The sequence below is a fragment of the Mauremys reevesii genome, linkage group 2 (assembly GCF_016161935.1).
Source record: "Mauremys reevesii isolate NIE-2019 linkage group 2, ASM1616193v1, whole genome shotgun sequence".
In the NCBI taxonomy this organism is placed as follows: Eukaryota; Metazoa; Chordata; order Testudines; family Geoemydidae; genus Mauremys; species Mauremys reevesii.
In genome coordinates this window covers 208,370,207-208,381,515 of record NC_052624.1, presented here as the reverse complement: position 1 = coordinate 208,381,515, position 11,309 = coordinate 208,370,207, and the positions used below count along the sequence as shown (strand labels likewise).

Below are 11,309 nucleotides of genomic sequence, written 5' to 3'. Positions count from 1 at the left end.
GCAGATGGAGTCGGTGCAATCGGATCTGCTAGTTAGTAACCCGCGGGCCGGCTGCGCTGTTCGCCGTGAAACGTGCCTAAAACCCCCGCTCAAATCCATCCAGCGTGTTGCTATTTCCCTGCCCGCCCGTCCAGCGTCTGCAGCACCAGCCTCTCTTAATTCAGTTGTAAGCACTCCAAGGCCTGGACTCTTTTAAAGTGAGTTCCAAACACGCAGCACGATGGGGCCCGATCCTGATTTTAGCCTCTAGACGTTAATATACGGTGACAAAACTCTCAATGTTTTAATTTCATTAAAGCTGTCACATAATTCGGAGGCAGCCATAGCAGAAGGCAGGGAACTGGTGTCACAGTCACAGGGCCAGCTGCACCTCTGTCCCCTTCCTCTGGTCTCTCTCAGCGCACACAGTTGTCTGGCCTTGTGCCCTTACCTTTTCTAGGAAGGAACTGTGCAATTCTCCCACTCCTAGACTAGGCCCACGGCTTCAGTACTCTTTATCAACCATGCTTGCACAGTGATGAGGGGTTGGGACATGTAGTTCTTCCTTTCAGGAGTCTGTGACCAGTAGAATGCAGTGTTCAGGCAACCTTTTTAAACAAAAGACCTGTTTATTTTAACAGTAGGAAAAAGCATCTATTATTATATTACTGTAGCACTTAGCAGAGCTAGTCATTGACTAGGACCTGGTGCCCAGCAGTGCACAAGCACAACGAAAAGACAGGCTCTGCCCCCAAAGAGCTTACAAACTATAACACGAGACAACAGACAGAGACAAACAGATAAGGGAGTACAAGGAGTCAGCATTATAGGCAATGGTCTCAATCCAGTGCTCTGGGCAGCGGGGCAGACCTAGCTTCTTCAGACATCATAGGTCAGGGGTGGGCAAACTACGGCCTGCGGGCTACATCTGGCCCGCGGGACCATCCTGCCCAGCCCCTGAGCTACTGGCTGGGGAGGCTACCCTCCAGCCCCTCCCCTGCTGTTCCCCCTGGCCTGCAGCCTCAGCTTGGTGAAAATTCTTAGAGACCAGGAATGGGCAGGATATGTAATGCAGTCTGGGGGCAGTGAGTAAATGTGAGATATACTGTTGCATTTGCATTGAGTTAAGTGGAAGTTCTGTGTTTGCAAGGAATATACTTGACCTAAATGGAAAATATTGTAGTTATAGACAAAAAATACTCAGATAATTGAGTCCATTTCCATGAAAAGGTGGGACACATTCCTCCGGTTGAGGTCTTTTTAAATATTAAACTGATACTTCAATCTTAGCAAAAAAATCCTCAGCAATGTTTATATAGCCATTTTGCAAATAAAATGTTCCTTGAAGGAAGAACTTTTTAAAATTGTATTTGTAAAACTTCTGTTTAATTAATGTGTGTGATCATGAGTCAGGAATGTACTTTAGCATTGACTTCAGTGGGACTTCTCATATTCTTAAGTTCCCTTGAATTGGAGCCTGCATGTATAATGACTGCAGCTATATACAGATCAGGGATCAAACCAAAAATCTTCAGCACCAGACTTTGAGAGATCTTTCCTATTTGAGCTAACAAAGAATTTGTTTAGCTGCAAGTAGCAAGCTATTACAGTTGCTGGTGTCATGCACCAGAGAAAGATGTGATTACACACACTGAGGATTTGATCAAAAAAGAAGTAAAGGAAAAAACTCCCTTTGACTTCAGTGAGAGTCAAATAGGATCCTACATCAGTATTCCATATACCTAGTCTCTTCTTTAAATCTTCTGTAACTACACTGTGCATGTGTAATGCAGACTGATACCTCTCTCTCATGTGCAGTTTTAGAGGCTCTTAAAAAATATGGTATGTTGTTCCTTACATTGTTCTAGTTCTAAATAAACACTAATATAAAAAAGAAAACAGTTATGCTCTGTACATGTTATGCAATTTTATAAATTAGTAGAACCATACACAGTGCAAAAACTGCTAGAGACATTTACACTTTGCTATCAAAATAACTGCTCTGAGGGCCAGGAGCTCCTTGTACCAAATGCACATATACACCACCAGCCCACAGGGCAGGTAATCATACATGCTGCACTCAGCACAATAAACTGGATAGCCTCCACTCTGCTGCTGGGCTTCTGCCTGCATTCTCTCCTACAGCTACCTAAGTTAATGAAAGGGTTTTGTTTAAATCAAGAAGTTTTGAATATAGATTGGTTTACAGGTTTTAAAGAACAGCAAGCAAACCTTGCCCCCTTACAAAACTCCCTGTTAGCCACTCCAGTTGTTTGCTCACTGCTTTATAAAGCCCTGGCCTTCTTGATAGCCCCGCCCACTGACTAAGACTCAGCCAATTAACAGAGGCTTTGAGCTTTCAACCCTTACTTTGAAGCTCACAGCTTCCAACTACAGCACAGGGTCCTTCAACTAAACAGACAGACAAACAAACACAAGCTCAGCACACAGCAAGTAACCCCCAAACACAAACACACACTACAGACAGCTACTTACCCAAGGGTCCTGTATTTGCTCCTCTTTCACCTAGAGAACTCCCTTGCAAAACTCCCTGTTAGCAGCCTTGGTCACAGGGTGAGGCATGATTTCACCTTACAAAAACCATGTTGAATCTTCCCCAACAAATTATGTTCATCTATGTGTCTGACAGTTTCAACCAGTTTGCCTAGTACTGAAGTCAGGTTTACCAGTCTGTTTAAGGATTAGGTATTTCCTCCTTATGTACAGTTTTATATTTTTCCAGGAAGAAAAAAAGTCTTAATGGCCCTTCATTGTTCTCTGAAGGTCTGGTAATACTGGGTGTCCTAGTCAGTTGATTTCTTTTGTGTGTTTTTATGTTGTGGTAAGTGTGCGTGTTGGAATAGGCCACAGATAAAAGTGGTATAAAAATGCTAAAGACTGAAGTATACAGATGAAAAGACCAGGTAAGATAATATTCAATGTGGCATTTGCCATCTGTTACGATGCTGCAGCCAGCCACATGTTCCCAAATGATAATTGCTGAGTCATCATGGTGTATGAATGCAAAATCCCAATTGCTAACATCATAGCTAGGGTGTTTGAAATCCTTGCCTGTTGAAATTAATAAGCCACCTAAAATAATATTAAAAGAGCATAAGATATACAATGAAAGCTTGATAGGGCTGGTGCAGACTATTGTGCATATTAGTGCAAGGGAAAAAGGGATTAAAAAGAGAGAGTGCGGTAGAACACAATCCTCAATTAGGCCCTGATCCAGTAAAGCACGGAAACACTTGCTTAACTTTAAGCATATTAGCAGTTTCATTGACTTCAATAAGATTGCTTGTTTAAAGCCAATAGGACTACCAGAGGCATACCTGATCTGGCTTTTGGCCAATGTGCTGCCTCAGTTTCCCTCAATAACACACCTTATTTTCTCCTCAGATGGTTTTCTGGCTCTCAGTACCATTAGGTTGCAGAGGTAACTTAGACCTCTGGCTAAATCATGAAAGTCTACCTCTTCAGAGAGTTAATACAACCTCCCAACAGAAACACAATCCCCACCCCCAAATCTTCTGCCCCAGCCTGTGCCGGGGATAATTTCAGAGATGCAGGATTAGGCCATAATTACCTACCACAGAGTGTCCTCAAAATTTTTGCTTCCTCTCTAAGCATTAGTGACCGCAAGGAAATCAGCTGGCTTGGGAACCATATCAAGATTTTAGAAATACCTTTTTGACTTTGACAATTAATTATAAGGTTTGAGCCATATTTGACAGAAGAGGTGGGGAACAGTACCAAATGCAGAGCAAGTTCTGATCTCTGTTCTGATTGCTCCCATTTTAGTTCAATCTTTGTGTAAATAGACATTTTGCCCAACTCTTGACCATGTTTAAGAATGACCTCTTGATTTACACTGGCAAAGTCATATCTGCTTACTTTAGCACCAGAATAAAGTTCCTTTTAACAATGTAGGCAATGCTTTGAGACATAAAACTGGGCTCTGTTCTGGATCATGCATAATTAGAATGATTGTTAAGTAAGTTATCATTGCAGGGCCAAATCTTGCCCCAAGTTATCTCCATGAATCTATACTGAAGAGAATGGAGCCCCATGACTCAGGGGCTGCCCCAGGGCCTAGGGGCCGCAGAGACCTGGCGGCCACTTCCGGGACCCGCGCAGAGCTAGGGCAGGCATGGAACCTGCATTAGCCCTGGGTCCCTGCTGCGCTGTTGACTGGACTTTTAACAGTCCGGTCAACGGTGCCGACTGGAGCAGCCAGGGTCCCCTTTTGAAAACCGGACGCCTGGCAACCCTAATGGGGAGAGGAGAGCTAAAATGGAAACAAGAAACTAATACATATGTATAAGAAAAGATAACAAAAAGTTAGAAATAAGTTTGTGTAACAAAGGGAGGTTGAAACTGTATTGTCCAGTGCAGCTGACTGTGATGGCATCGTCCTAATGAGCGTCCCACTTGTAAGTAATGGATCACTACTTGCTGAGTGTTTTGCCCTAATACGTATTTGTTAGACCCATCTGTTGATTAAGTGCAGGGGCGGCTCTAGAAATTACGCCGCCCCAAGCAGGGCGGCGCACTCGCCGCCCTTCCCCGGTCCCGCGGCCGGGGCAGAAGTGCCTGCGGACGGTCCCGTGGTCCCGCGGCTCATGTCCGAGCCGCGGGACCAGCGCACCCGCCGCAGTCATGCCTGCAGGAGCTCAAGCGGAGCCGCGGGAAGAGGGGACCCTCCGCAGTCATGGCTGCAGCAGGTCCGCTCGTCCCGGGGCTCCGGTGGACCTCCCGCAGGCATGACTGCAGAAGGTCCGCCGGAGCCAAATGCCGCCCTGCCGGGACAATGCCGCCCCACGCGCCTGCTTGGCGCGCTGGGGTCTGGAGCCGGCCCTGATTAAGTGAATCTCAGCCCAACTTCAGTACATGGTTAAGTACTTTGGTGGATTAGGGGCTAAATCACGGTGAAACTGCTGTAACACCATTGTGTGCACACCTTAGTCACTATCTTGTATTTAAGACTGAAACAAAACTGCTTCTGTTATTTTAGCAAAAAGACACAATAAACAGGCCCAGATCCTGGTCTGTGGCCAAGGACCATTTGGTGCATCTCAGGAGAATTGTGTGTAAAGGTGGCTTTAAGCCACCTTTGTGACCCCCCCCCCTCCGCCCCTCTGATCTTGGGGCCGTCTGTGTGCCAGTCCAATCTTCTGTGTAACTTAGAGAAACCTGAAAGCTTTTCTAAATTGTGGTGGCTGTCAATGGGCCCCAGGGGCCACCCCAGCAACTGAGCATTAGTAAGTACAGGCGCCTTGGCCATGCACATTTTCCTCTGGCCATGCCCATGTGTCATTTGGGAAGGGCATGGCATAATAGCCAAACCAACAGCTCTATATCACCTGATTCACCTCTTCAGGGGGCCTCCTCTAGCGGCTGGCTAAGATCGCTTTAGTACTGTTTTGCGCAGTACAAACTAGTCGACCCCATCAGTAAGTTGGGCTCACAGTGTTCACAAAGAGACCATGCAGCAGGCCTTTCCATTTTGTCTTCCTGTTGGCATGCATTCAGATCTACTTTACAAAGGTTCATACGGGGTTCTGTTGGAGAACGTGGGCCTCAGGCTATGGCTACACTTGTATTTCAAAGCGCTGCCGCGGCAGCGCTTTGAAGCGCTAAGTGTAGTCAAAGCGCCAGCGCTGGGAGAGAGCTCTCCCAGCGCTGTCCGTACTCCACCTCCCTGTGGGGAACAACGTACAGCGCTGGGAGCCGCGCTCCCAGCGCTGGGGCTTTGACCACACTGGCGCTTTGCAGCGCCGCAATTTGCAGCGCTGGAAAGGGTGTGTTTTCACACCCTGCTGCAGCGCTGCAAATTTGCAAGTGTAGCCATGACACTCTGTTATGCCAGTGTAAATCCCTACACTGGCATAAAATGTGTGTATTGGAGTAGAGGACTAGACCTCATGTTTCTATCCTCACTACTATGCTTTCCAAGCAAAAGGGAACTAGAAAAAAGGAACAACTTTCCCAGGAACCATACGCACAATGACTACATACTAGCTATTAGAGCACAGTTTGTCACACTACCATTTGACAGTTCATTTAGTAAACATTTTACTGAAGGATAGCATCTGTACAACAGATCAAATTACAATATTTCAATAGTGAATTACCAGTGTCCAGTAGGGTTGTAGAGTTGGCAATAGTGAATGTATGCGACATATATTTTTTCTAGTTTGAATATGAAAAAGAGAACAAGATCTGGAGAAGTGCACAAAGAAGATGAGGTGTCGGAGGCAGAACTGTGGACGTTTTGTGGAGAATACAGGGGGATATAATACTTAGTAAACCTTAACCCTTTTCAGTTCAAAACACTTTCCAAATATTATTCCTCACTTCATCCCTGTATAAGCAAGTATTAGTACACTTAGTCAGTTGTGCAATGCTATAAAGGGTGTACATGCTTCTTCCTGGCCTGTCTAAGCTATCATTGGTGCCCTGAAGCACGATAAATTATCACCTTTACACCATCTTGCCTTGTATGGCTCCTATTTTCAAACCATATCCAAATTAACTAGTAATTAACATGATTATTTTAAATTGTCCAACCCTTTTATAAGTCTTGTAACAGGATTTGACCTCCTGCGGCAGTGAATTCAACAGATTATGTGCTTCATGAAGTAGAAGTTCCTTTTATTGGTTCTGCATTTACATCCCTTTTAGCCAAGGCTCTCTTTGGTCTTGTATTCTGGAGCAGGATAAAGAGATGGCTTGATCCTTCAAAACTTTGAATTCTTCAGTCAAGTTGCCCTCAATGCTTTACCTTTCCAGGATAAATAATCCTGGCAGAGGAGATGGTGTAAAATATATTCTGCTACAAGATAATCATTGACAAAACCAATTCACATCATACACATGAATTTTATCCAAAGGTGGTTGCCAACACATTCAACCCCAACATAGCTTGTTGGATGTTCCACTTATTATTAACTGCAGCAGGCCACCTAAAAAAGAAAGAAAAAGATACGCCCAAATCATGGGAAACCCATGGTCATGGCAACACTGCTTCCAGACTTTAAAGAGCAAAACTCACTAGATTATTATTCTTTATACAATGCTAGGAGTGTACAACAAGGGGCTGTCAAACTGGTAAACTATGATGAAGAAATAACAGGACTCTGCCTTGAAGAATTTAGAAACATGAGATAATCTAGTTAGCTGCACTACAGACACTGTGTTGTGTGGTAATTATAGCTGGGAAGAGCTAAATTATTGACTTTTTCTGAAGTGAGAATGTGGGGCTTGGCTTTAATGGGAGTCTGTTCCAGACAGTCAGGGTGTTGTGAAAGATGGCACAGAGCCATGAGTGGGCTAAGGAGACAAAGGGAGAGAAGCTTAGGTGGAGCCAAGGGTGTGGCTGGATGTGTGGGAGAGAGGTGCAGGCAGAGCAGTTACGGAGTGCTCTGAAAATGAGAAAAAGGTTGGAGTTAATATGGAAGAAAAGGAGGCCAGTATGAGCGTGGAAATAAGTGAACCCCTTCAGATAGTATATACTAGAGCTAGGAAGGAAATGGGTTTCCTGTCCTAGGAAAACATAGATTTTTTTAAAAAATTTCCATACCGAATCAGGACAAAAAGTCGCAGTCTCAAAAATGTTCACAAACTAAAAATTAAAAAAAAAATTAGGTCAATTTAAATGTTTCCTTTTGATTTCAACCTTTTTATTTAATTTTTTACTGTAAATTAAATTTCAAAATGAAAAATTGTTTTGAAGCAAAAAAATGAGAAAATGTTAACATTTGTAGAAATCAAACCTTTCCCATGAAGTTTTGGTTTTGACAAATCAGCATTTTTTGACGTTTAGTTGTAAAATTCCTGACCAGCTCTATTGCATACCCATTGCTAAAGCCCATCTGCAGAATGATGCCTTACTTAAGATCAGAAAGAACTCATTCTCCAGAGACAACACAAACCAGAACACTAGGTCAGCAAATTCTGATTATTCATCTGTATAGATAGGGAACTACTATATTTCCTCTTTTTATATGCTGCAATTTCATTTTTAGATTTATCATATTTTAATATGTAGAAAATAAATTAAGCAGAGACAGTAATCTACAATAATACATGCTTTCTTACACCCACTTTATGTCATCTTGGTTTCACAATAATTGCTAAGGTTTAAATTTGCCCATTCCTGGAACCCGATGATCCACCCTACTGGGTTGAATGGTTTTCTGACTGCACTTGTAGATCCTGGCCTTTCACCAAATGCAACACAGAGTCACTAATATCTCAACACAGTAAACTACTATAATATTTACCAGCTTCACATGCTCCTGCAAGGCTTCAAGCAGCATTGTGGGAGCATTGTCCAGTGCTGAAGGCAGAACTGCAAATTACCAGATATTATGGGGATTAAATATGGGCAAAAAGGTGGAACAGATCTGGGAAGAGAGTGGTGGAACTTCAGCCTCTGTGGCTGTACAGTCACTCCGAATTTCCTTTCAGTGATATTGTATTTGTATATAAACTGAAGTAACTGAAAAAAAAACAACAAAAAACGTATTTTTTCTGATGACTTTATATTCTTTTTTGAGGGGTTACATTTGTCAGAGTTCTTGTATCTTCAGTGTTATTTAAGCTGGATCAGATATATTGTGCCCTCTTTGTAAGATAATAGGTGGTTGGGTCCAAAACTGATAGACGGGAAACCTAACTCTGTTCCCCACTCAGCCACTCGGTGTGTGGCCTTAGGCTAATGACTTAACATCTTTGTGCCCCCTTTCCCCCCCTCTATAAAATGGGAACACTCATAATTTTAAACGGCTTTGAGCTCATCAAAAGAACGATGCTAGATAAGTATTATTTATTATTAAGGTCAGTAGGCCGTTTAGCGTCGCTATGCCGAGCCTCCCTCGCACAGCAAGGTCGCTTATCAGTTCATTCCCTGCAGTACTCTCCCAGGGCGTTCACACGCACAGCCTTTGGAGAGGGCTCACGTGCACATCAGCAGAACCACCCCGTGCGCGTGCGGGGCTGCGGGAGGGCGCGGACGCCTGGCTCCATAGAACCCAGGGCCCAGCTGCTGCGGCTCCGAGCACGCGCAAGGGACACGGGAGGGGCTGCGGCGCCGCCGCTGGGCGGAGCTTTGCCCCCTCTAGCTTCCCGTTGGGAGTGTCCGTCAGCCGGCGGGGGCGGGGGTGGGAATCCTCCCGGCGGGGGAGGGCGAGCCCTGCGGCCGGTCACGTGCGGGGTGGTTGAGTATAAAACAATCGGGAGGGCGGCCCGGCGCGTGAGGCCGGCCGGGAGCCAGACGCGGTGGTGCGCGAGGGAGCCCGCCTGCTTGCAGCGGTGAGGCGGCGGCGGCCCGGGGCCGGGAAGGGGGGCTCGCTGCTCGCTGCCCCAGCGGCGTTGTTTGGCCCTCGGGGGGGGGCGCGGCAGCCGCGGTTACAAGGCAGCGATGAGCCGCATTGTGCAGGGGGCTGCGGAGCCCTCCAGCCGCGGGCCCCAGGGCTGTGGGGAGCGCAATGAAAGCGGAGCGGCGGGTTGGATCTCCGCGCCGCTTGCTGCCCCCGGGGGACTGCTTTAGTGACCCGTCCCGGGGCTGCGGGATCTTGGCAGAGCGAGCGCCTGCTCCTTGCGGCGCACAGCTGTGTGCTTGGCTGGGTTTCCAGGGCTGCTCGCTCCTGTGGTGCCCAGTGCGTCCCTCCAGTCAGCCGTAGGCGTCTCAGGTGCCCAGTTTCCCAAGTTAAGTCAGACAGTGTTGGAACAGTTTGTATAGTGGGGCTGCTGAGAGCCATTGACCCAAGCTGTAAACCCTGTACATAATGGCAACCACTTCAAGCCAGAGGATGCTGCAGCACCTATGAGTTACATGTTTCAGAGTGGTAGCCGGGTCAGGCTGTATCTGCAAAAGGAATGAGTACTTGTGGCATCTTAAGTACTCCTTGGTTTTTTTTTTATGACCTATGTGAACATCATCTTTACAAGCTGGAGAGCTGTCCCCAGAGACTGAGCCCTGTTCCTTTGCAATAGGAAACATACCCTCCCCTATGACTGATTACAACATACTGCTGGTTAAATGTTGGTTTATAGTTGCAGGAGAGGATGCCGGCACAATGTGAAGCGGTATTGGTCTGTCAAATCATAAGACTTGCTATCAGTAAAAAAAATCTAAACTGGCTGCTTGATGCTCAGGCCCTCAGGAAGTAGCTGACTGTGTTAGGCTAGCCCCGGCACATGCACACACAAAAGAAAGTGAATGTACAGTTCAAGTGATCCCTCCTCCCATTACTGTATAGCTCAAACAATCCGAGTTATGTGCCTGTTGAGTGGAGAACTGTCAGGGTGGAGGTGTCCAGTATTGCTGGTGTTTGGGGCATGACTGTCCATTGTCTAGTCTTGAACGTGCTTGTGTGTGTTGCAGCTAATGTGATCTGCAAGCTTGTTAATCTTCCAAAGATCACTATAAATAATTCGTTCCAAAATGACTGAAACACCACTATCAAAGTAAGGCTTGAAGTCAGTTTGCTACTTTAGGACTGATAGAAGATCTTTACATTCTCAACTCTGAACTTCCTTGCAACTGTACTACCTTCTGCTCTGCTATTAGCTTGCTGGGTGACCTCAGGCAAATCACTTTACTTTTCTGTGCCTCAGTGTCCCCATCTGTAAAATGTGATAATGGTACTGACCGCCTTTCTAAAGGCTCTTTGAGATCTGTTGATGAAAAAAGAACAATGTAAGAGCTAGGTATTTTGCTGTGATCCTGATGTGATCTTGTGAACTGTAGTACAGTTGGTCAGATTCTTGGCTATTTTTAGCATTATATAAGGTTCTGCATGGATTAGTGCTGGTGGCTTCAGTAGACCGCACTCTTCCCATGGCATGGAAGCGAACCAATACCTCAGAGTGGTAAGCTCACGGGCCTGAGTGAGGAACAATCTTCCTGCAGAGAGGTGAAGCCATCCTGGCTATGTGTGAAAAGAGCCACTAGATCTTTAAGAGTATAGGGATTAACCTAAATATCTAGGCCAAAGTCAATGTGATTGCCATCAAAGAGGTGCATTGTTTTCACCCAGGTTACTTATGCTTCAGATGTGGGTGAAATGATTTCTATATAGCCTGACACTGAGTACTCTGAGACTGTGCTATGAAAGTGCACATCTCTGGATTTTAGCCTCTTTAATTTGAAATGGAACATGTTGCTTGCTATACAATATAGTTGGACACTTCAAACTTCTCTCCATTGCATACCTAGTAGCAACTGTAGCAGCCCTAGAGTATCTGTGTTAGTAGACTACTTTGGTTTGTCCTTTATTAAAGCAGCGGCAGTAGGTGAGTGCCATCAAAATCTGCAG

General features: G+C 45.5%; 1 protein-coding gene across 3 annotated transcripts in view; it reads left to right on the top strand.

The window, feature by feature from the left end:
- Nucleotides 1-9,150: 9,150 nt before the first annotated feature.
- Nucleotides 9,151-11,309, top strand: part of OSBPL1A (oxysterol binding protein like 1A) — a 122,884-nt gene continuing 120,725 nt past the window's right edge. For all 3 annotated transcript variants that reach the window (XM_039523378.1, XM_039523377.1, XM_039523379.1), the window contains exon 1: nucleotides 9,151-9,300. The gene's annotated coding sequence lies outside the window, so the exon portion shown is untranslated. The remainder of the gene's footprint in view (nucleotides 9,301-11,309) is intronic.